Source organism: Cavia porcellus, unplaced genomic scaffold, assembly GCF_034190915.1.
Source record: "Cavia porcellus strain 051 isolate PalLab524CR breed Dunkin Hartley unplaced genomic scaffold, mCavPor4.1 scaffold_10, whole genome shotgun sequence".
In the NCBI taxonomy this organism is placed as follows: Eukaryota; Metazoa; Chordata; class Mammalia; order Rodentia; family Caviidae; genus Cavia; species Cavia porcellus.
In genome coordinates, this window is record NW_026947493.1 from 8,909,757 (window position 1) to 8,934,179 (window position 24,423).

The 24,423-nt window shown below is 36.2% G+C and overlaps 1 protein-coding gene across 11 annotated transcripts in view; it reads left to right on the forward strand.

Moving 5' to 3' along the window:
• Plcl2 (phospholipase C like 2) overlaps window positions 1-24,423 on the forward strand; it is a 195,545-nt gene that overhangs the window by 71,610 nt on the left and 99,512 nt on the right. The window contains exon 1 of one of the 11 annotated variants that reach the window (XM_063256987.1): window positions 23,741-23,761. The exons of the other annotated variants lie outside the window; for them this stretch is intronic. The gene's annotated coding sequence lies outside the window, so the exon portion shown is untranslated. Of the gene's footprint in view, window positions 1-23,740; window positions 23,762-24,423 lie in introns of those variants that run through there. 11 annotated transcript variants of the gene reach the window in all.

Below are 24,423 nucleotides of genomic sequence, written 5' to 3' on the forward strand. Positions count from 1 at the left end.
TTTTAACACATCTATATTAAATAGAATAAAAGATTACATTATCACTTCAAAGATGGTATGTGTTAATTTTTTTTTCTTTACATTGGCTGTTTCCTAAATTTTTACAGCAAGCCTTTGTTTTATAACGAAGTGTATATCTTTGGGAGCATCTTTTGCCTGATAGTTTTTATGTGTGTTGTACAGATCCTAAAAGCAAATTATGTTCTAATGTGGGATATCTAATTATAGGGGCAAAAGTGCTTTAAACTAATAAAGCAGATTTAATCAAATTTAAATAATGTAAAATGGACAAAGTTTTAAAATACTAATACATTTTGTGTGGGAGAATGCAAGGGGTATTAGGTGTTCCTACTGATTGTCAGTAGTGGTATTAGATAATTTACTAAGGGCAGTTTAGCAATGTGTAGGACATTTGTGAATATATTGATCTTTTGTCTCAGAATGTACTTTGATATTCCTAATTCTTTAAAAATATAAAAAGATTTCACTGAATCATGTTTAAAGACTGGAAAAATTGAGAAACAGTAAACTCAGTATCCACTGATATTGAGCTGGTCAACTGCATTGCAGTATATCTAAAAAATTAACATCAAAAAACCCTGAAAAGAAAAGTGACCTTTATGAGTAAGGAAATGAAAAATTGTCCAAGATAAAATATTGAATAAATAAAGCAAATTGCCAAACACTATGTGTACTGTATGATCCTACTTCTGTAAAAAAGAAGAGTGATTTGTGTGTACATGTATATTCACACACAATGCTTTACAGTTTTTCTTGGAGAAATATATATGTAATAGTTAACAGTATTTACCTGTGATCAAAAGATAGAACATGGATGATTTCACTTCATGTATTACTATCTTTTTAAACTTTTACAGTACACATGATAATATAATGGTTTAGATCTAGGACATCCCTTCAAAGTTCCATGTGTTTGGAAACTGATTAGGATGATATACTCCCTGATAGAGTAATACTGTTAGGAGGTGGGGACTGGTCAAAAGGGTTGGGTCACTGAGGGGAGGTGACCTAGCAGGGTATATTCTTCTTCTCAACTGCTCCCTGTCTCTCTACTTCTGGCTGTCCTGGGGTAGCACTTTTCTCTCACTGTGTTCTTCTGCCTACCGTTTCTACCTTGGAGCCAACCAGCCATGAACTGAATGCTCTAAAAACTGTGAGCCAAAATAAAACTCTCCATCTTTAAACTCTGAGTTTCAGGTATTTTGTCCTAGCCTTGGTAAATCTAACTGACACATACTTTACATAAATTTTAATAAAAACAAAAATTTAAAGGTAGAAAATAGAATCAGTCTAACCTGGCATTACTTATATAATTTCTTTCTGTGTGTGGTATTATGCCCAGTTGGATAATAAGCATGTAAAATGGATAAGATCTGTGCCCAGGAGATTATTGTCTGAAATTGTTTCTCTTCAGTTATGTGACATTATTTTTAATGGATGGTATCATAATTAATTTGCCAGAAGTCAAATATTTGGAATTTATTCATTTATGACTTTAGTGAATTAGTGCTAATTTCATTGAAATTTATCCCAATAGTGAGTGTTGAACTTGTCTAACCAAAGAATTCTGTGGGAGAATTAATAACATTAGAGCTAACTTGAAAAAAACAGCATTTCTTATGGTATGTAATGAAACTTGTGATGTTTGCACCATTGTATCTTTCACAGTAGATATTTAAATAAGTTTTAGGAGAATTTGATATTTATGATGGTTCATGAAAGTATTTAACATTGGAAAGATTTAGTATAAATAGTTAAATTTTAAATTGGTTTCTCATTTTTATGCAATATACTGATGTATATTATATTTCATGTAATAGATTTTAAAATAACTGTTACATGAACTTTAAAGTACCTGTTACTTCATGCAATTTTAAACTATAATTTTCATTTAGTGGCATTTACATTTCTTGAGTAATTTCTGTTACCTCTTAATACTTAGCTACTATAAACTTTAAAATCCAAGCTGAGAAAAGAATGAGCAAGTCATTAATTATATATAATCATGCAGCTAGATCTTTAAACAATGTTTATAGAAATGTCATATCAATTCAAATTTTATACTCTGTTTTCATGTTTCTACATTTTATTTCTGGTTTCTGAAAATGTACTGTGTGTACTATAAATGTGAATGCAGCATTCAAAATATGATTATAGTAAAGCAAATTAAAAGTGTAAGCAAAATAATTCTATCTGCAATTTATTACCTGAAACTTAGTAAATAGTTTAATACACTGGTTTCCTTTTTAAAAAGTACTGTATTTTCACATTCCTTGTGGGGAGTTGGTACAGATATGTAGCACATCTTAATTCTCTTTTCTTCCCCTTCCCCTCATCTCTCCCTATACTCTGGATTCCATTCCCCGTTCAGAAAGATCTGTCTCCCTGCTTTCTATTATCTTTTATTTTGCTCTTTATATTTTGCATTTCTCATATAAGAGAAATCGTGAGGTATTTAAACTTATGTGTCTGATTTATTTCAGTTAACATGCTCTGAAGGTAATCCATTTTCCTACAAAAATCTCTTTTATCTTTCTTTATGGTAGAGTAGTGTACTGTGTATAAAAGACCACATTTTCTTTATCCATTTATCCGTTAATGACGGACGTACAAGCTGCTTCCAAAAGTTAGCTATTATGGAGTGTAAAGCATTATTTTCTTTACAATCAGTAGCATGTAATAAAAATAAGTGACATTTTGAATAATTGAGCTAAATTCGTGATATAAAGATTAGAAAGAAGAAAGAATGCCTGCTGGCCTATAATAGTATGTCATACTCATTTTAAAAAACATAAAGTCACTGTGGCAACTTCACCATTTCAATCACTTTTCAACTCATAGATAGGTTTTGCCTTATATGTGTCAGTATTTTGTTTTTAATATGTGTTTGCTTATTGAGTTCAGAATTCTTATCTGTGCCAGGACCCATGAAAGCCAAGTTTTTCAAAGTGCCAGACAAGGAAGGCCCTTTAGCATTCTCCGTGGAGCTTGATACTTCTTGGACTGGAAATTTAGCTCAGCGGCATAAGTGCCTGCCTGGCAAGCATGAGTTTGCAAGTTCAATCCTGGTACCAAAAAGAAAAAAGAAAAGAAAAAAAAGAAAAAGAAAATGAAAATATTCTAGCTTGCTTTCTTTATTAGGTAAAGACAAATTAGGTATCTTTGTACTCTTGTTTTTTTCTACTACTAGATCTTATTTTACTTCTCCACTTAGCTTCATCAACACCTTAGGTCATCTTTGCTTCATCAGAACCTCCAAGTTCTTTTTTTTTTTTTAAGAAATTTTATTTCTTTTTTATTTAAAGGAAAAAAAAAACAGTATAAGGGTACAAGTAATATAGAATTACAAAAAAAGGTAAGAAATCATTAGTCAATAGATTACATATTGTCATCTTAGAAATAGTTGTTCAAGTTACAGAATTAAATCATACAAAGTGGACATGCAGACAGTGAGACTGCAAACAGTTTTGTTCAGTGATCCAACAAAAACTCAGTAATATGGCCATCTATCCTAACACACCTAAACACTTGCATTTGTATCCTTTAGAGCATATTTTTTTCCTCTCTTTTTTACAACAAAATTTACACATTTTGGGTTTTATTACTCCCATAGTTCTTATTACTTTTTTTTTGAAGAGAATAAAACCAAATATGACAAAACAAAGCAGTCAGTCAAAACAAAGGATAGACGTAGCACATGATGTAAAACCAGAATACAGGATTATCAACAATGGTTACCATAGTGCCTCTTGCTTCCTTAAAAAGAATTGCCTATATCATTAGGTATAATAAAATTGAACAAACAGTACAGAACAAGACCAATAAAACCTAAACATTGGAAACATTACAGGACTTCCAAAGAAGATAATAGTCAAACCAGAATGGGCATCCTAGTGAATCTTATTGCCTTCAAAGTAGTTGCCTATACCCTCAAACTTGATGCTATCAAACAGAACAGAACAGATCTAATCAGTCAATATAAGATAGTGGGAGTAATACAGGGCTTCAAATCAAGTTAATAGGAAATCAAAAAAGTTACTAGAATATATCCTGCTAATTTTTTTTTACTTTTCCCTTAATTAAAAAAATAATAAATAAATAAATTTTTTATGAATAAGGGGGAGATTGAGATAAAAGAGGACATAACAACATAACAATACGGGTCAAAGCATGACAATTTCAGCAACCTAATGCTTCACCACAAGATAACCCGACTTAATAGTAGTTACCAAAGTGTCTCTTTCCTTGCAATATTTGAATATAACTTTGTATACTATAGCATTAAACATATCAAGACAGTGTGAAACCATTCAAGTGGATGAAAGTATTACAGGGTATTTAGAACCAGCTAACAGAAAATGAACAATGGTTTTTGTATTATCTCTTTGCCTATAAAAATTTTTGTTTATATTATCACATATAATAAAATCCAGTAAGATACAACATGATAAAACCAATAGAGCAGAAGAGCAGTTTGGTGGGATTTCAAAACAAGATGATATTAAATCAGCACTAGCTATTATGATGTCTTATTTTCTTCAAAATAGCTGTTCATTTCATCACAGGCAATAATACCAAACAGCCCAGAATAAAGCCATAACCAATTAATGAGTGAAAACTTTATAAGGCTTCAAAGCCACGTACTGTGGAATCATGATTACCACATGCTTTTATATAGTCAAATCATTTCGTACAATAGGGAACCGATTCAGTATTCATACATCTGAGTTTGATTTATTTCACTTATGAGTATGGTCTCAAGCTGCATCCATTTATTTATAAATATCTCAATGTGATCCTTCTTTATAGCTGAGTAGTACTCCATTGTATAAAAACACCACAACTCTTTTATCCAATCCTGTGTTGATGGACACTTAGGTTATTTCCAAGATCTGGGGATTACAAAATGTGCTGCTATAAACATAGATGTACATAGATCACTGTGGTATAATGCTTTCAGTTCTTCTGGGAATATGCCTAGAAGTGGCATATCTAGAACAAATGGGACTTCCAATCCCCAGGTTTTTGAAAAATCTCCAGACTGACCTCCACAATGGTTTCACCAGACTATACTCCCACCAACAGTGCAGGAGATTTCCTTTTTCCCCACAGCCTCTCCAGCATTTGTTGTTGGTGGTTTTCTTGATCCTGGCCATTCTTTCAGGAATGAGATGGAATCTCAATGTGGTTTTAATTTGCATTTCTCTAATGACTAATGATGAACATTTTTTCATATATTTATTTGCCATTTGTGTTTCTTCATCTGAGAAGTGTGTATTCATTTCAGATACCCATTTTTGGACTGGATCTTTGAATTTTGAGGGTATGATTTTTTTTAACTCTTTGTATACTTTAGACAGAAGTCCTTTGTCTGAGGGAGAGTTCACTAAGATTTTTTCCCAGTTTGTGTGTTTTCTTCTCATTATGCTGGAGATTTCTTTTGACATGCAGAAACTTTTTAATAAGAGGTGGTCCCAGTTATTGATTCTGGGAAATATTTCCTGTGCGATTTGAGTCCTGTTCATGAATTCTCTACCTACCCCTATGTCTTCAAGGTTTCTACCCAATTTGTCTTCCAATAGATTTAGTGATTCTGTTTTAATATTCAGGTCTTTGATCCATTTAGATTTTAATTTAGTACATGGTGATAGGCTTGGATCTAGTTTAGTTTTCCGCAAATGGAGAGCCAGTTTTTCCAACACCATTTATTAAAGAGACTGTCGTTCTTCCAGTGCATGTTTGGCTCCTTTATCAAAGATAAGGTGGTTGAGTGTGTTTGTAGTTGTGGTTTTATCTTCTAATCTATTCCATTGATCTTCAGCTCTGTTTTGATTCCAGTACCATGTTGATTTTACTACTGTTGCTTTGTAGTATAACTTGAAGTCAGGGATTGTGATGCCTCCTGCCTTGTCTTTGCTGCTTAGAACTGTCTTTGCTGCTTAGCACTGTCTTTGCTATTCTAGGTCTCTTCTGGTTCCAGATTAATTTTAGGAGTGATTTCTCTAGATCTAGGAAGTATATTGATGGTATTTTTATTGGGATTGCATTGAATCTGTATAAGAGTTTTGGGAGAATGGCCATTTTCACAATATTTATTCTTCCTATCCATGAGCAAGGGATGTCTTTCCATTGTCTGAGAGCATCTTCAATTCCTTTTTTCAGGTATTATAATTTTCCCTTTATAGGTCTTTCACTTCTTTTGTAAGAGTAATTCCTAAATATTTCATTTTTTTGGTTGCTAGTATGAAGGGTGTGGCTTCTCTATGATTTTGTTGTTAGTGTATAGGAATGCTATTGATTTTTGAATATTGATTTTGTATCCATCTACGTTGCTGAATTTATTTATTATATCTAAGAGTCTTTCAATGGAGTTAGGGGATCTTCTATGTAGAGTATCATGTCATCTGCAAACAATGATAATTTAACTTCTTTTCCTATCTTTACCCCTTTTATTTCTCTCTCTTATCTAATTGCTCTGGCTAGTATTTCCAGTACTATATTAAATAGGATTGGTGATAAAGGACATTCTTGTCTTGTGCCTGATTTTAAAGTAAAGGCCTTCAGTTTTTGGCCATTTAGTATGATACTGGCTGTTGGTTTTTCATAGATGGCCTTTATTATATTGAGGTAAAGACCTTCTATTCCAATTTTGTGTAAAGTTCTTATCATGAATGAATGTTGGACCTTATCGAAAGCTTTTTCTGCATCTATAGAAATGATCATGTGATTCTTACTTTTGGCTTTATTGATATAGTGGATTACATTTATTGATTTACGTATATTGAACCATCCCTGCATGCCTGGGATGAATCCACTTGGTCATGGTATATAATCTTGATGATTTGCTGCATCCTATTTGCCAATATTTTATGGAGGATTTTTGCATCTGTGTTCATTAGGGAGATTGGCCTGTAGTTCTCTTTTTCAGTTGGGTCTTTCTCCGGTTTTGGTACTAGAGTAATATTTGCTTCCAGGAATGACTAAGAAGGATTGCTTCCCTTTCAATTACATTGAAGAGTTTGAGGAGTGTCGGCATTAGGTCTTCTTTGTATTTCTTGTAGAATTCTGCAGTGAATCCATCTGGGCCTGGGTTCCTCTTTGTAGATAAGACTTAATTACATTTTCAATTTCATTAATAGAAATTGGGTTATTCAGCAGTTTTACATCCTCTTGACCTAGCTTTGGGACTTCATATGTTTCTAGGAATCTGTCTATTTCTTCTGTGTTACCAAACCTTTGAGAGTAGAGGTTTTCGAAATAGGTGTTGATGATCTTCTGTATTTCTAAAGAGTCTGTAGTGATTTCACCTTTTTCATTTCTTATTGCATGAATTTGAGCTTTTTCTTCCCTTTTTAAAATAAGGTTGGCTAGGGGCTTATCAATTTTATTTATTCTTTCAAAGAACCAACTCTTTGATTCATTGATTCTTTGGATTGTTTTCTTAGTCTCTATTGCATTGATTTCTGCTCTGATTTTTATAATTTCCTCTCTTCTTTTAGCTTTGAGCTTGACTTGCTCTTCTTTTTCTAGCTTTTTGAGGTGTAGCATCAGGTTATTTATTTGTATTTGTTCTGTTTTCCTGATGTGGGAACTCAGTGCAATAAATTTTCCTCTCAGGACGGCTTTCATTGCATCCCACAGATTCCAGTAAGTTGTATCTCTATTATCATTTTCTTGTAGGTATTGTTAAGCTCCTCTTTAATTTCCCCTGTGACCCACTGATTACTCAAGAGTGTGTTATTCAGTTTCCATGTGTTTGTGGGGTTTTTTTCAGTATCTTTTATCATTAATTTCTAATTTCAAAGCGCTATGATCCGATAACATGCAAAGGATAATTTCAACTCTTTTGCATTTATTTAACTATGTTCTGTGAGCTAATATATAGTCTGTTTTAGAGAATGATCCATGTACTGCTGAGAAGAATGTGTATTCTGATGTTGTTGGGTGGAACATTCTGTATATGTCTATCAAGCCCATTTGTTCACATGTATGATTCAGTTTTGTTATTTCTTTGCTGCTTTTCTGTCTGGTTGATCTGTCCTTTGGTGTCAGTGGTGTGTTAAGGTCTCCTGTTACAATTGTTTTACTGATAATTTGATTTTTCATTTCTGTTAATACTTGTTTCATATAATTGGGTGCTCTGGAATTTGGTGCATATATATTTAAGATAGTTATCTCTTCCTCTTGAAGTTTTCCCCTAACTAGTATGTAGTGACCTTCTTTGTCTCTTCTGATCATTATTGATTTAAAGTTCACAGTGTCTGAAAACAGAATGACTACTCCTGCTTTTTTGGGGGGTTCCTGTTGCATGAAGTTTTGTTTTCCATCCTTTGACTTTCAGTCTGTGAGTATCCTTCTGGGTTAGATGGGTTTCTTGTAGACAGCATATGGTTGGATTTTGTTTCTTGATTCATTCTGCCAGTCTGTTTCTTTTAATTTGTGCATTGAGACCATTTACATTAATGGTTATAACTGTTATATATTGGTTTATTGTTGACATATTATCTTTCTGCTGTTGCATATTTATCTTTCTGTTCTGTTTAATTATCTGCTTTGCTTAGTGGTTTTTTCCTAAGTGTATCTAAACTGTCTTTCAATATTTTTTGCAGGGTTGGCTTGGTGATCATGAAGTTCTTCAGCTGTTCTTTGCCATGGAAGTATCTTATTTCACCATCGATTTTGAAGGATAGTTTTGCAGGGTACATCAGTCTAGTTTGGAAATCATTTTCCTTTAGGATGTGGAATACTTCACTCCATGCTCTTCTTGACTTTATTGTTTGTGCTGAGAAGTCTGCTGTGATTCTGATAGGTTTTCCTTTATAAGTGATCTTTCTTTTCTCTCTGACAGATTTTAATAATCTATTCTTGTGTTGGATTTATGGGATGGTGATTATGTCTGGATGTAGTTTTATTTTGGTTATGACTATTTGGAGTTCTATATGCTTCGCTGAACCTGATGTCGGTTTCCAATCTCATGCTTGAGAAATTTTCAGCTATTACTTCTGTAAATATCCTCTTGACATCCTTTATGTCACCCCCTTCTTTTTTTATTTATCCCTATCAATCTTATGTTGTTTCTCTTTGCGTTATCTTGCAGTTGTTGAATTGTTATTTTCTGATTCCTTGTATTTTTAAAAGATTTTTCCTTTCCTGTTCACTAGCTGCAATCTTGTCTTCAAGGTCTGAAATTCTATCTTCACTTTCACTGAGGTGGTTTTTACAGCTTTCAGTGGAATTTTTGATTTCCTGTGTATCTCTGTGCATCTGCTTTATATATTCTGTTTGTTTCTTATATTGATCATCTAGGGATTCTATCTTTTTGTTTGTTCCTCCAATTTTTTAACTGTGTTTTTTTTTAGATATGTTCAGCATCTCTTTCATTTCTTTTATCATTTCTTCTTTTACCTGGGAGATTATTTCTAGTTTGAATTCCTTTAAAGCTTCCTGGAGTTGCTTGTTTATTTCAGTAGCTATTATGTCTGATATTTGAGGCATATGGCGTGTATTTTCTTCTATATACATCGCTCCTAAGGTTTCTTGGGATGGGCTGGAGGTTTGAGATTGTAATTTGGTCTTTCATTTTGTCATTTTCCTATATTTCTGTGTTTCAAGTGTTATTTAAAAGCTTCCTCAGTGTCTGCTGGAAATCCACTTCTAAGCCTGTAGCTCCTGGCACTCTGGCACCCAGTTCCCCCAGGCCACCGGGCCTCTGGAACCGGTGGCGCTTGCCTATTTGCTTGGAACTCCACAGTCCCAAACAATCTGGGCTTCAGGGAAAGTGGGTGCCACGGGGAGGCACCCGCCTATGTCTTCCAGTGCACCTGGAAGGCTCGAGGGTCTCAAACAAACTTGGCTCAGTGGAAAGTGTGGGGGGCACTTACGCCAGGTCGCCTGGCCTCTGGAACCAGTGGAGCTCGCCTGTCTGCTTAGAACTCCACAGTTGTCCAAACACAGCCTGACCTCGAGGCGAATGCAGGCACCTCAGACCCGCCTAGCTCTTCCAGTCTCAATTAGATTTTCAATGCCTAGTGGTGGGTGGATTTCACCAGGCTGCAGCCTCCACACAGCTTTTCTTTTGCTGTACTACAGAGGCGCCATCTTCTCAGTCTTAATCTTCACGCTACTCAATCCTTTTCTCTATACCCTCCAGCGCCCGAGCCATCCAGGCGGTCAGTGGAAGCAGTGCCAAACTAGGCAGCATCACTACCCTCGCGCCGGGCACTGAGTGTGCTGGCTGCAATATGAATGCGATCCAGAACCTCCAAGTTCTTATCTAAGATGTAGAGAAAAACATTCCCCTGCTCTGCCCTATTGCTAATTTTTGGCTCTTACCCATCCACCTTTTGCATCAGTGTTTGTCTTTATTGTCTCCAGAATATTTGGTGGTTCTCCCTAAATTCAAACTCCCTACCCTATTTTTCAGTGGCTTTTGACTCCTATTCTTTTTGTAACTGTTTACTACATAATTTGTAGTAAAATTATGTAGTAAATTATGTTGAATAAGTAGGTCATTCCCACTGTCTCCAGGCTTTCCAAATGATCTTTTTTTCTACTAGTCTGCTATACAACTCCTTTCTTCACTGTTGCCTTGATCTTTAAACTCAAAAGTCTCTTTTTCATTATTTCTTAAATTGGCCTTTCTGTGAGAATTGTTTTCTTTGCTGATTTTCCTCACATTGTCCATCTTAATTCTCTTCGTAGCTCATTCTTCCCAGCTTCCCAGCTTCCCAGCTCACCCCGCTCGTTACTTTTCCTTCTGCTCTCTAGCTGTAAGCTTTTATCACATGTTGGTATTCATGCTCATACTCTTCTCTGTGGGTATTTTTCCCTTAGACAGTTCTTATAGGCAGCCGTTATCACCTTCTTCATTGTGGTCCTAGCCTTGTGTACTTAGTTTGCCTGTCTTTACTGTGTCCCATCTGTGTTCTGAATTTTTAAAATTAGCTGTCCACTACAATCTTCTGTCTTGAGCATCTGTGATTCTTCAGGTGAAAGAAAGTCATCTCCTCCATAAAACTAGCCTATTAGATTCCTTTGCTTCAACAAATCACCATCATCATTGTGATCTCTGTAAATAATGTCAAATGTAAATAGTGATTTAGCTGAAACATCTAGATATTGCCTGTAAATCAATCCAACATGTTAACATTTAAGAGTCATGTGCTGTTTTATGTTAGCTCACCCAGAACAGTGTCACCACTCTAGTCCATCTCTGCTTTGCTGGACTTCTGGCTCCTCTTATCCTAGTCCCTCAGATAGTACTGTCTCATGACACTTCCTGAACACCAATGTACTGAACCATTAATCATCCAGCTATTCCTTGTTTGCTTTAATACTGTTTGTAGCTCCTGTACTTGACTCTCAGGACTCCTGAGAGCTTTTCTTTCCTTTTGTTTCCCACTCACTCATTTCCAGCTGCCTGAGATCCAGTCAGCTGCACATCTTCAGTTCCAAAAGTCCTTGTGTTGGCTGCTCACTCCATTCTAAGTCCTGCTTCACTTTCGGGGACCACTAGTCTTTGAATTAATGACTTGGAAAGTCAGTGTCCCACAGCTTAATTGAATACTATATATACATTTATCTCTTGTGTGTGGATAAATAAGTAATCATCTGGCATAAGACTCATCTTCCCATAAAAGCTTTTGCTGCAGCTTTTCAATTTTCTACCATTTCTTAACATATTTTAATCTTAGTTTCTTAACTGTACTTTAAGCTTCCCGAGTCTGAAAATCTATCTCACTCCCTTCTCTGTTCCTTCTGAAGCTAATATACAGAGGATAGTTTCAATAAATACTTATTAGTTAGTAATTTTGGGGCATTACAGTTTGGATACTTACCAAGTTGAGAAAAATTAAAAGGAAATAAGATTTCAGACCATTTAATCATCTATATTAAACAAATCAATCTAGGGTTTCTGCTAATGACATTCACCAGGACCTAATGTTCTTGGAATTATAAAGAGAAAATTAGGTTTTCTGAATAAAATATATGCCATTAAAGTATATGGTGTTCTGTTTCATTCAGTGGAGGTGAGAGCCTGCCACTATCCTTAGGATACCTTCCAACAGTTTCAACCTAATGTTTCATGTCATGAAGTTCTGGAGTCACTGAGTATTAATGCTAAGGGGACCTTGGAGATAACCCTGGCAGAACTTCTGACACTTCACAACTGACACTAACAGGAAATTATGGACTGTTTATACTCCTAGTAAATCTTGAGACTGGGAGTAGCAGCTGGTGTTATTATAACAAATCCCTTCCACTCCACATTTCCATATATTCTACTCAAATGAGTAGAATAAATATTCAGTACTAATTTATACAAGTGTGGGCCATGCTAGGCAATGAGATATGACAAGGAATAAGACAGTCACTAATCTTCTGAGAGCTTAGTTTACTATGGAAACAGGTCAATATAAAGTTGAAATGTGGGCCATGAAGTCAAAGAAACTTTGTTCAAGTGGAAAAAAGATTGGAGGAAGTTTAATGTTGAAGGAAAGTGCTGGTGGCAAGGTAGAAGATAAGGACTTGGAAAATTGAGTGTCAAAAATACTTGACTGAGTGATGTTTCTTTGAAGGCTGTGTGAAGGGAACGATGTCCAGAGCACAAATAGGGTATTAGCTTCAGACTACTGTTGGGCTAGAGATTTAGCTCAGTGGCTTAAGCGCCTGCCTGGTGCAAGGAGCTCCATCCCCAGCACCAAAAAGAAAAAGAAAGAAAGAAAGCATTCCTGTCAAGTAAGAAAGTCATCAGGTGACATCGAGGGTGGTAAGATGGGGAAGGAGGTAGAGAAAAATAAAGAATACATGAAGCGCAGTGTAGGAATTTGAAGAGTCTTGGCCTTCTTGGGAGTATAGGAAACAGTTATCTGTGGCTCAAGACAAATAAGGTGGCTGGGAAAGACAGTGCTGGTGGCACACAGCCGAGGAGCAGCACTTGGTTCAGATGGGCTTTGTTTGCTTGCCATCTTGGTAGTACTGTAGGGTGTGCCTGACAGGCGAATCTGGGACTGGTGAGCAGGGTAAATGGCAGTCAGCAATGATCCAGGGTCCACAGGCTGTGGGATTCTCAGGTCACATGGAAGCCTGGGGCAGATAAGGGTCGCAGTTCCCTTGGGGGTGAGTGTACGTGTTCCTCTTGGTGTATAAGGAATGGAAGGTTTGTTGTTTAAAAAGGAAGGGCTTATTACAGAAAATATCATTTTAAAGAAGATTTATTTTGAAAGATTATTCCCTGGATTTAGTCTTGAAATGGAGTGTGGGGCTAGCAGAGATATGAGGCAGCTCTCTTCTTAAATGATGGCTGACCTGAGCTGCTCCATATGCTAGCAGTTGTCTGCAGTTAGGAGCCCCGTCCGAGAACTTTCTGTTTTCCCAAGTTTCTTTCATGTTTATGTCTTATGTTTTATAGTTCCTCAGTGTTAATAATTCAGTCAATTGTTTTTAGTAATCTACCATAAGTGATTAGTAGAAGACAAAGGAGCAGGTCTATTCATTGATATTTTTATTACCCTTACCCTGCCTGGTGGCATTGCATATTACTGATGAAACTTGATATTGTAAAAATTTTATGTAATGAAGTTCTAATGTGAAGAGAGCAAACATAATTAAAACTGTTCTAAAAAATAAAAAGAAAAACTGGTGTGAAAAAGAATTACAGGGCTATTTCTAAATAAAAAGAAGTTCAACCTGAGTCACTGCTGCAGTCACTATTGTAACTTTGGGCTTGTAACTTTCATATATGGATTCATTCAGCAAATTTTATTTAGTTCCTGCCAAGTATCCTACTCTGCAGAAATTGTCCTGATCTTGCTGTCAAGGAGATTATAGCTTGGTGGGAGGGACAAAAATCTATCACATAATAAGAGAAGTAAATGTAAAATTGCAACAATGTTAAATGTCAGATAGGACTGATACATAGTATTGTGAAAACATGTAAACCTTCCTATAAATACACAGGTTTTGACAATTGATCTGAACCTAAGCAAAGTGAGGAAAAGGAGAAAAGATATTCTAGACAAACAGAACAACATAGACAAAGGGCCAGTAGATGATGAAGTTTGGAAAGTACCAGAGTGAGTGTTGGTGGGGAGGATGAGGCAGGACATGAGGTACGAAGCAGTGGGGAACAGTCTTCACAGACCTAGAGAGGGAAGGGCTTTAAGCAGACAGGCATCAAGATCAGATCCCATGGCTATAGTGGAGATGGATTGCAGAATAGGGCTGGTTCTTGGAGAAACCCCAATATGTTGATGGTGGTGGAAAGGAAGAAGTGGGTAAGTTTGAGCTTTAGGAGCAGCATCATTGGAAGGATGTGTTAGAAATGTTCCTGGGCTTCTGGCAAATGCATAATGGCACTTTTACTGAACCAAAATAAATCTTTCACTTAAGTTACAAGTATCAGATATTGAGTTCCAGTGACAAGAAAGTAACTAAGACAGAGGGCATAGTCCAGTTCACAGTTACATTAGGTTTCTCCAGAGAGAAACAGAATGGGTGTGTGTGTGAGTGTTAGTGTATACGGAGATTTTTTTGCTTTTGTTTTATTTTAAAGAGGGTAGAATTGAACACAACAAAACAGAACATAAGAAAGCAATGTAAGAGACATAAATTTCAAAGTAAGAATAATCAGAAATCTTCACTATCATATTGTCCGTTTTCTTCCAAATAGTTGACTATATCTTCACATACAGAGAATTCACATGAAACAACATAGTATAGAACTGATCTGAACAAGATGAGAAAGGCGTTTTAGGTCTTCAAGATCAGACAACAGGGAAGTCAACAATGGCTGTCATTGTGTCTCATTCTCTTCAAAATAGCTGTTCATACTTTCATGTATGCTAAGATTAAACAAAACAAAACAGGCTAAAATCACTCTGAACAAATAATAATAATATTGCTGGATTTTACATCTTGACACTACAGGATCAGCACTGGGTATAATTTGTGTCTGTTCATCTTGGTAGATCCATGGTATCTCAGACTTTAGTACCAAATTTGTTACATTATAGACATTATTCATTCAAAAAATACTAAAGTCTTCACAGATACACTGTGGTAGGTGTTGGACAAGCCACTGACTGTGTATTTTTTGAGAGAATTGTTTCACACTGTTTTATATTATGATTTGTAACCTTCCCCCCAGCTCAGGATTAAAGGGAAATGATTTCAAATTAGCTCACCGTAAGACATAGTCCTTTAAGTGCTTACTCCCGCTGGCATTCAGAGTTCCTGTGATCAGTTGTCGCTTACCTTATTTATACCACCTTACCTTTATTTATACCACCTTAGTTCTCTCTGTTCTCCTCCCACAGCCTGCACTGAAGCTGCACTTTATAGGATGTTTTTACTCCAATGATGTTCCTACCAGAAATGTCCTTTCTTGTCAGTTCCTTCCATTTTTACCCATTTGGATCCATTATTCCATAGACTTTCTCTGTGTTCAGAATAGCACAGGCCTCCAGTAAACCTCTCTTCAGACTCAGCGTTTGTATATTTCTTATAACCTCAGTCTGTGAACTGAGAATGGAGACTACGTCTCATTCCAGATTATATCCCTGCTTAGGTCTTCACAGGCTGTCATGAAGTAAAATTTGTGTTGTGTTTGGTCCATAACTTAATCCATTTGGGCTCCTATAACAAAGTGCCATAATCTGAATGACTTCCATACTTTCAAATTTTATTTTTCATAGTCTGAAGGCATGGAAATCCAGGATCAAAGCATCAGCAGATTTGGTGTCTGATAAAGGGCTTCTTTGAGTTTCAGAAATAATACTGTTTTTTGGCTGCTTACTCAAATTTAGAAGAGCCTTTCATGATTCCCTTGGTTTCTTTTATGTGTACACACACACACACACACTTTGTAAGGGCACTAATCATATCCTCAGAATGTTTCATTGGGGATTAGGATTCAGCATCTGAATTTTGGTTAAACGTATTCAGTGACAAAGCCATGCAGGTGTTAGAAATTTATTCAGCCAATGAATTATTCTGAGCTGATTATCCAGTTTCTGGATGATCTTAGGCTTTGAAGTTAGAGGACAGATCTTTACTTATTAAGAGAACAGTTTTGAAAAAATGGAATTGAAGGTTTAAAATGAGTGACTGCAAGACAGATTAAAAATTATTCAAGCATACAGTGTTTACCTGTGAGTCCTATTTTCATCAATACAAACTGGTTAAAGTTTTTTTGTTTGTTTGTTTTGTTTTTGCTCTGATATCCAATAGCCATCTGAAACTTTATTATTTTTCCTGTTATTCACAGTTCTATTTAGGTGAGCTTTCACTTTGGAACTCCTAGTCACAGAGGATGAGAGCAAGACAGAAGTAGAAAAGACATAATGGGCAGAATAGAGACCTGGAGCCTGCCTTTGTTTGTTTTGCAGTTCAGTGAGTTTGGGTCTAGACTTTACTATCACCTCTGAAAGGGAAAAGAATGTTCTGACTGTGGAGAGTACTGGCAGCTACAGTGTTCTTGGGGATATAATGATGTAAAGACATTCTTATAAGCTCATTAGTTTTTCTCACCATAGAGGCATTGGCATGCTCAGATGCCAGAAGACATTGTGTCAGTGCAACAAGCCCAGAATCCTAGCAACAAATGTAAATGATAGAGACTTAATGAAAATGAGTCTTTCACATTAGGGAAGTTTTGTTGGCGATGAGCAAGAAGGCGTTTTGCCCTTTGCCAATACATAAGAAGCTCGTGTGCAATTTTCTTTTAATCGACCCTTTTTGTTTTTTAGAATTTTCAGTAGAGGCAGAAATATTTGCCAAAAGAGCGTAATTGTCAAGAAAAATAATTCTAAAGAATAGTGAAGTCTTAATTTTGAAATCTTTTCACATTCACAGCCCTAGCAGTTTGTTTTGTTATCTTCCTGCCTCTTCCTGCTGAGCTCAGGGATTATAGGCATACAGTGACACACTTGGCTTTGGGACGTGATTTCTTGACAGTACTGAACATACCTGCTCCATCCTCAAACTTCTTTTTCCTTTACTCAATGGAGAGAAGTTGTTCTACAGCTGTAGATTTTATTTTAAAAAGAAAGAAAGAAGCTCACATTCTTGGAGGTTTCTAGAAGTGAAATTTGTTTTTCGTTAATGACAAAAATAAACTTTACTTTGTGGGTATATTTTTTTTCAGTTTTACTATGGCTCCACACAAATCTTCTTCTAGTTTATATAAATAACAATTGGTTAACGTACTATTAGAAAGCTCTAGCTTTACTTGTTCTTCCTTAGTAGCAGTATATTTTTGTCTTTAAATTTTTAGTACATCAAAGAACATTTTGTATATGTGCTGCCCAAGTGAGCACTCAAAGAACATTTTGAGAAAGCTCTCACTCTCATCCCTTGCACCTAGCCTTAGTACATATAGTTTTTTCCCTTCGAACATGTATCTAGCAGAGCTAATGTTAAAGGACTATTTTTGGGTTCTTCAGGGTTCAACTTGTCATCATTTACCCAGTGTCTAATCTGTTCTCTTTTGGATTTATAAAATGACTAACCAATTTGAAAAGTCTATAATTTGTAGCCATGGTTCCAAGCAGAGCCAAGTGATTTGTAGAAATGAAGCCCATATGGGCTAAGAGCATCAGTGTCTATGCTCTAATCACATATGGTAGCAAGAATTCTGCACTGCTAAATTTACTAGCTTTATAAAGCTAATTATGATGATTTGAAATTCAAGGGATTTTAACAGAAGTGTTCTCATGTGAAGATCTATTCTACTTTATCCAGGAAAGTATCCTGAAACATTGACGACATTTGAGCAGATTCTTGTTCCTTATTTAATGGGGACATGACTAAGGCCTTAGTTTTTATAGTCATATTTTCAAGTGTAATGATTTTGTATTTCAATGTGGGTCAGTAGCGAACTATACAGAAAAATACTGTATGCTTAGTCAAATATGAAAGCTATTTATTTGCAGCTGTTTAAGTAAATTATTATTTATACCTAGGACAGGACATGAGATCATTCTATTATTCTGCCAGCTTTTTGGGGAATTACACTTTTGGTTCTTGAATATGTAGAGTATATCTCATTTCTTAAGATGGAAAGCTTAAATAACCAGCCTCTTCAGACAAGTACTGATTCCTGTTTTAGTAAAAGGTAGTTTCTCTAAGTAGACCTAATTTTTTAAAAATAATGATGTGTTTAAAGATGAAATAAGAACCTAACAATTTTTAGACTAGAAATAACTTACCACTAGCTATTTTTATGATTTTGTCATCTCTTCACTTAGTGATTCTATGTAGTAGACTTGACCTTCTAGACTTTAAGAGAAGTAAAATATTAAGTAATAAATAATTTCTGGGCTTCTTTGGTTACGAGGTTTTCATTGTGAGTAGGAGTGTTAATTTTTGTTTTTATGTGGATTTTCTCAGGATTTCCCTCTTTCAGTTAATCTACTTGGCTTCTGATCTCCATAAAATAGAAAATGAGATTAATTGATAGTTTATAATTGATGTGGAGGATATCACCAGTAAAATACAATAAAGGTTTCAATTTGAGATTTACTACTTAAGAATCAGACCCATCCCTATTAATTTTAGGGATAAATAGATTACAGGTACTTAAAAGAAGTTAAGATTAACTTTTCCTGAAGTACAAATGCAAGAGGGTTAATTTCTCTGATTTCTAAACATAATTGCATGGTTTGCAGAAAACTTTTTATGAGAGTCATCTCATAACTTCTCTTTGTTAGAGGGTGTAATAACTTGACCTCTGTATAATAAATCTCAAGAATTCATGACGATTTCTATGAACCTCTAGGCTGGGAATTCTGGCTTTACTCAAGATGTCCGTAGCTACCTGGTCACACTCCTGTATCAACTTCTAATCATGTAGTTTTGAAACTGTTTATTTCTGCCATCTCTGCTCTATACTAAGCTTTTTTGGAACAGTACTTTCATAGTATCTGGCTCCCAATGCTTAATAACTGTTTTTTGAATTAAAACTAAACACTACAGTAGAAAACATAGAATAGGGCTTGGAATTTAGCTCAGCAGCATAAGCACCTGCGTGGTAAGTGCACTGTTGTGAGTTTGATCCCCGTACCAAAAAAAAAAAAAAAAAAAAAAAGCATAGAATAGGCTGTTGTAGCTCTGAGGTAAACAGTATACTTGGCCAGTGCTGGCAATGTTGAGCTCTTATCTTTGTTACTGTGGGCAACTTCCCTAGCCTCCCCAGTGCTGGGTGCCTTTGTAGCAGATGGGAATTAAGGCCTACAGGGAAGTGGCATGGGATTCAGACAAGGTAATGCATGTGATCACCTTTACCTGGGCCTGACATGTTCAATAGGTCACTCTGCTGGTTCCTTCCTCTGGGAACCCCAGCAGATGAAAAGGCCTCATCCCTGGGCTTTAGCTCCTGTTTTGAGGACAGTTCTACTGGTGGAAAAAGAACAAATGATAACCTGATATTTGACTAAAAAAGGCTCACCTGTCAGAAAAAGTCAGAATGGTGGCTCAAGCTGACGATGGCCCCTCAGGTTACCAAGATCCCTTATTATACAGAAGTGCTGAATATTTGGTAAATCTAACACATGTTTAGGATTTGAGGTTATCTGTATCTTTTAGAAATAGAATGGTAGTTTACCTTAGAAAACTGTCTGTTTTTAAGAGGAATGAGAGGAAGAAGTCTGAACATTTATGAAGCCTGCTTGACAGATTTTTTCCCTTTACCTTCATTATTTAATTTGACTCTCACAGAATCCCTGCAGAATAAATTACTACCATATGTTAAAGAAGATATTAATAACCCCAGCAGGCAAATCTAGTAGTCTAAAGTCATATGCTTCTAGCGGGCAGAGCTGGCATTAAGGCTGGTCTATTAGACAGGTGTGGCCCTGCTCCTTGTCTTCCTGTGTTCATTTATTCAAATGCAGAAAGGCTGCCCTAGGAGGCTCCTGGCACTGTGATGCCAGAGGCATGAGATAAGTTCTGCTCAGTAACTTTAGGCCTTATAACATCGGGTATGTGGCAATTAGTCAATAAACATTTGCAAAATGAATGAAAATTATGTGTTAAGGTAGAACTTAATTATTTTGGCAAGTGGAAGGTTGTCAGCAATATGAGATTTGTCATTTTTATTACTGCTAAATTACTGAAAAACATTTATTAATACAGACTTCACTCAAGTGGCTACATGGTAGCTTAAGTATCTGTGATTAGAATTAGACAATATGTGAAAAACTGACACAAAATGTAACTTAAAATATATCAATAAATTTTAAAAGACTAAAAGGACAAATGCTACCTCCAGAGAAAAGTAAACTGATTGTTAGTATCTTTTAAAAAGTAATAATATAAACTTTGACTCATGTACACTGTATTTCTTTTTCCCCAAAGCCTAAATGTTCATAATTACCAATGTGAAAAGTTTCTAAAGCACTATTTAGCATCGTGTAAAGGACAGCACAAACAGCTTTCATTCAGATTGAAAATTAAATATAGTAATTTTGCAAGCAAGCAACATAGTATGCCAGTTGACACTATTAGCTGTGTTTCATAAGGATTTTGATGATAAAAATGTAAAAGAGTAGCAGAATGTTGATATTTTATTATTAACCCACAGGACCATGTCTTTATCAGGCCTGGGATCTAACAGAAGTTCCACAAGGTTGAAGAAATCAAGTTTTAGTGAAATAAGGATTTTTCATTAAAGGCAAAAAGATAACTACTGCTATTGTGTCTCCTTTCTGCACTATGTTGGAATTGATTGAACTTAGTTCCCCATTTCTTCAGTACACAGAGCTTGCGCAGCAGATTCAGGCACACTGAAGAGGAAAAGGTGCTTTTTTCTTTTAATCCATTTGGCCACAGTAAATTTAAAACTAACAAAAAGCCAATCTGATCATGGAGGAGAAAGCTCTCCCTGCCCCACCCACCCCTAAATCCCCTCTTAAATAAGAACCTTTAGGACAACTTGACTTCCTTAGAAGATAATTTCACAACCTTAATGAACACATGCCAAGTATTTTGCAACTTCATACAGTTTTTGTTGAGGGTGACCATTTCCTTTTCTTGAGAAGAATGGACTGCCTTTTGATTTTCATGAGCTATCCTTGATGGGTAAGTGTTGTTTGGTGGTCTCTCAGTAAATAGCAGCCTCCACTGCCCCAGTAAACTTAGTATTTATTATTTCTGTTACATAGGTTGAAAGGAGCTACCATCTGTCCTTTGCCTTTGCCTGTAATATAGTTCTACAAACAGTATAATTTTGTGGGTTTCAAAACTATAAATTATTTTCAAGTAGTTATCCTGACTCACCAAGCTGATTTGTATCAACTAGGTAAAAGCAAAATGTAATTTGCATTTGCTTAGCCTTTAAAGTTTCAAGCACTGTAGTAACACTGAAGGAAAAAAAAGATATCACCTTCATAAACTACCTACTTGTGATACTAGTTTTTGACTTCTTTCCAAGTTATGTCAGTGCCCTAGCATACGTTATAGCTTCTTACATAATATCAGACATCTGAGGTCACTTAAATATAGAATATGATAATTTATTATGGTCATTAGTAAAGTAGAAATGAATCCTTTTTTTATTTTTTCCTCTCTCTTTTTTTTTTGAAGATCGGCCTTACTTTCTCTTTACAGATGATGTGACTTTGGAGGGTGATTTGTGGAGTGTGAGATTTTAGCAGTGGTGTCCACTTATAATTTTTTGAAATGTAAGACTCACAAAAATGTTATTTTTTAAAAAAATGTAGATTTGCCTTATAGCTCTTCCAAACTCTTCTTACTGAGTTCAGTGAGTTTTTACTGGGTTCTTGCTTTGGGCTAAGCATGGTACTAGAAACAAGGAGAATTTGGAATTAAAATGTTGTAAGTTCTGCCCCTAAAGAGCTTATCATCTAGACCTGCACTAGCTGACACATTAGCCACCCCTAGGGTGAAGTGTGATTGGTCCAAATTGAGATATGCTAGGGCCTGAGAAGGTAACTCAGTATACAGCACCTGCCTGGCAAGCACAAGGCCCTAAATTTGATTCCTAGTACCAAAAAAAAAAAAAATTGTTTTAATTAAAAAATCAAATTGAAGTATACTGTAAATGTGAACTATTGTGGATTTCAAAACCTTAATATCAAAAGAAAATATCTCCACTGAATATGGGTCTGGGGATTTAGCTCAGCAGCACAAGCGCCTGCCTTGCAAGCAGGCAGTCGTGAGTTCGATCCCTGGTACCGATAAAAACGAAAAAGACCAAAAAAAAAACCTGAATATTTTTAATGTTGATTATATTTTGGAATGATAGTATTTTGGCTTTTTGGGGTAATAAATTATTAAAATTCATTTCACCAGCTTTTTAAAATAATCTCTTTAAAAACGTGGATACTAGAAAATTTTAAATTACTTATTAGTTCTTATACTTTTTTGGATACAACTGATCTACAAGGGTATCTGAGTATTGTCACTAAGGGAAAGTATTTACTCTAAGATAAATCAGTGTTTTCTCCATAAATACATATGTTAAAACAACATTAAGAGATCATCTCAATTAGAGTATAATGAGATAGAAGATCAGAGCTTAGAATTTCTTAATAGCTCTCTAATTATTCCCCTATTAGGTAAATACATGGCTACATAGTACAAGTTTTCCTTTCACAGTTTGATTTAACAGAAAGTTGTAGTGATGCTAAAACCAAGATTCCTAGGTTCTCAGACAGGATAGAAGTCAGGAAAGAAAGAGGCTATAAGAAAAGAGAGCCATCCCAATGTAGTAATGATTGCTTAGTGTGTAAAGCAGTCAGGGAAACATATCTGAAGTTGTCATTTGTGGGCATGACATAGTCAGAAGAGATAGCTTGAAATACATTAAAGGAGAAGATGATAATAAATAATAGTAATAATAAATGCACATTAACTACATTTGATGTTTATTAGGAGAATCATGACCTTCAGTAGGCATTTCTATATTATCTTGTTTAGTACTCCACACCAATTCTAGGAAGCTAGTCTGCATTTAGGGCTAGTCAACTGGTAAGTGGTGGTGCCACAGTCAGAGTAGAGCTGGGAGCTGAGTCTTTTTCTCAAGGTCCGTGCTAAAGGGCTGCCTGAGCTCACTCAGCGTAGCTTCTGCTGTGGTGGTCAGATGTGCTCCTACGCAGCGTTACAGATCATCACCAACTTCCCTTTTGTTGTGAGAGAACAAAGTAAACTTGCAAGGAGCCCTTAACAAGCAGCTTTATGTGGTTTCTGCACAACGATCTTTGCGATTAGATTGAGGGTTAATTTCAGGTAAACATCTTTTTCACTGCCCAGTAATTATAGTAAGTGAGACTTGAGGATTTGTAATATGAACACTTTAGTAAAGGGAGACTTTCTGTTACTTTCACATTTATCTTCATATCTTACCGAACCCGTGAAGGCAAGTAGTTACTGTCCTTATTTTACACAATTAGACCCTGAGGTTGTAGGATGTTTGTTAACTTCCTGAGGGTACACATCCAGTAACTAAGGATCTGGAAGGACTGAGGTCTGGGTGGTGGTGGGGAGGCCTGCATTGTGGGATGGACCAAGCTGTACTTGCTTGAGAACCTGACTTGGCTTGTGGCATCTACAGTGTTGATCACCAAATTGCTGAGGATCCAACAAGAAAAGTGGTACTGAAAACAAAGAGGTCTTAGTTAAAGGAATCAGTGGAGCAGAAGCAGTGGATGCACCAGGAGACCATATGGGGTTACTATAGTCATCAGAAGTTGTCAACAGCAAAATCTTTACCCAAACCAAGGTAGGCACACGAGAGTTGGGAGGCCCTTTGTTAGGGCTCACTTCTGGATATCCCCTCAAAGCCTCCTATGTGGGGCTTCTCAGAGCTGGTTGGACCTAGGGTGTGTGATAGTGAGATTGAGGGTGTGTGGTACTAAATTAGTTCTCTGATTGGAATTAGCATAATTTTGGGTATGGCTGAGTGGATTTACTGAAAACAGAAGCCCCACCCTGGCTGTGAGTGGCACCGCCCAAAAGGTCTGTAGCCTGGATGAGATAAAAGGAAAAAGCAGCCTCACTGCTCTTGCCAATTCTACCTGTCTTGCTGTGGACTGTTTTTGCTCTGCCATGTCCCTGTGCCAGGCTGCCCTTCCTTGAAACTGTGCGACTGTGGACTGAAATCTCTGCAAACGGTGAAATAAACCTTTTCTCCTTTAACTTTGGGTGTCACTTTTGTCTCAACAATAAGAACTAAGAAACCGTGGGAAGCTCAGAGAGAAGCTGCTGAGAGACATTCTCTTTCTTGCTCTGCTGGGGTTGAGGGCCTATACTGTGTCACTCATTCCCCTGCCTAGGCCTCAGTCCCCTGCTAGAACCTCATGGACAGCACCCAGCAGGCATCCTTTGGACTTGGGAGCTGAGGAAGTCTGCTCAAGGTCCAGCTTCTGCCATACAGAGCAGAGA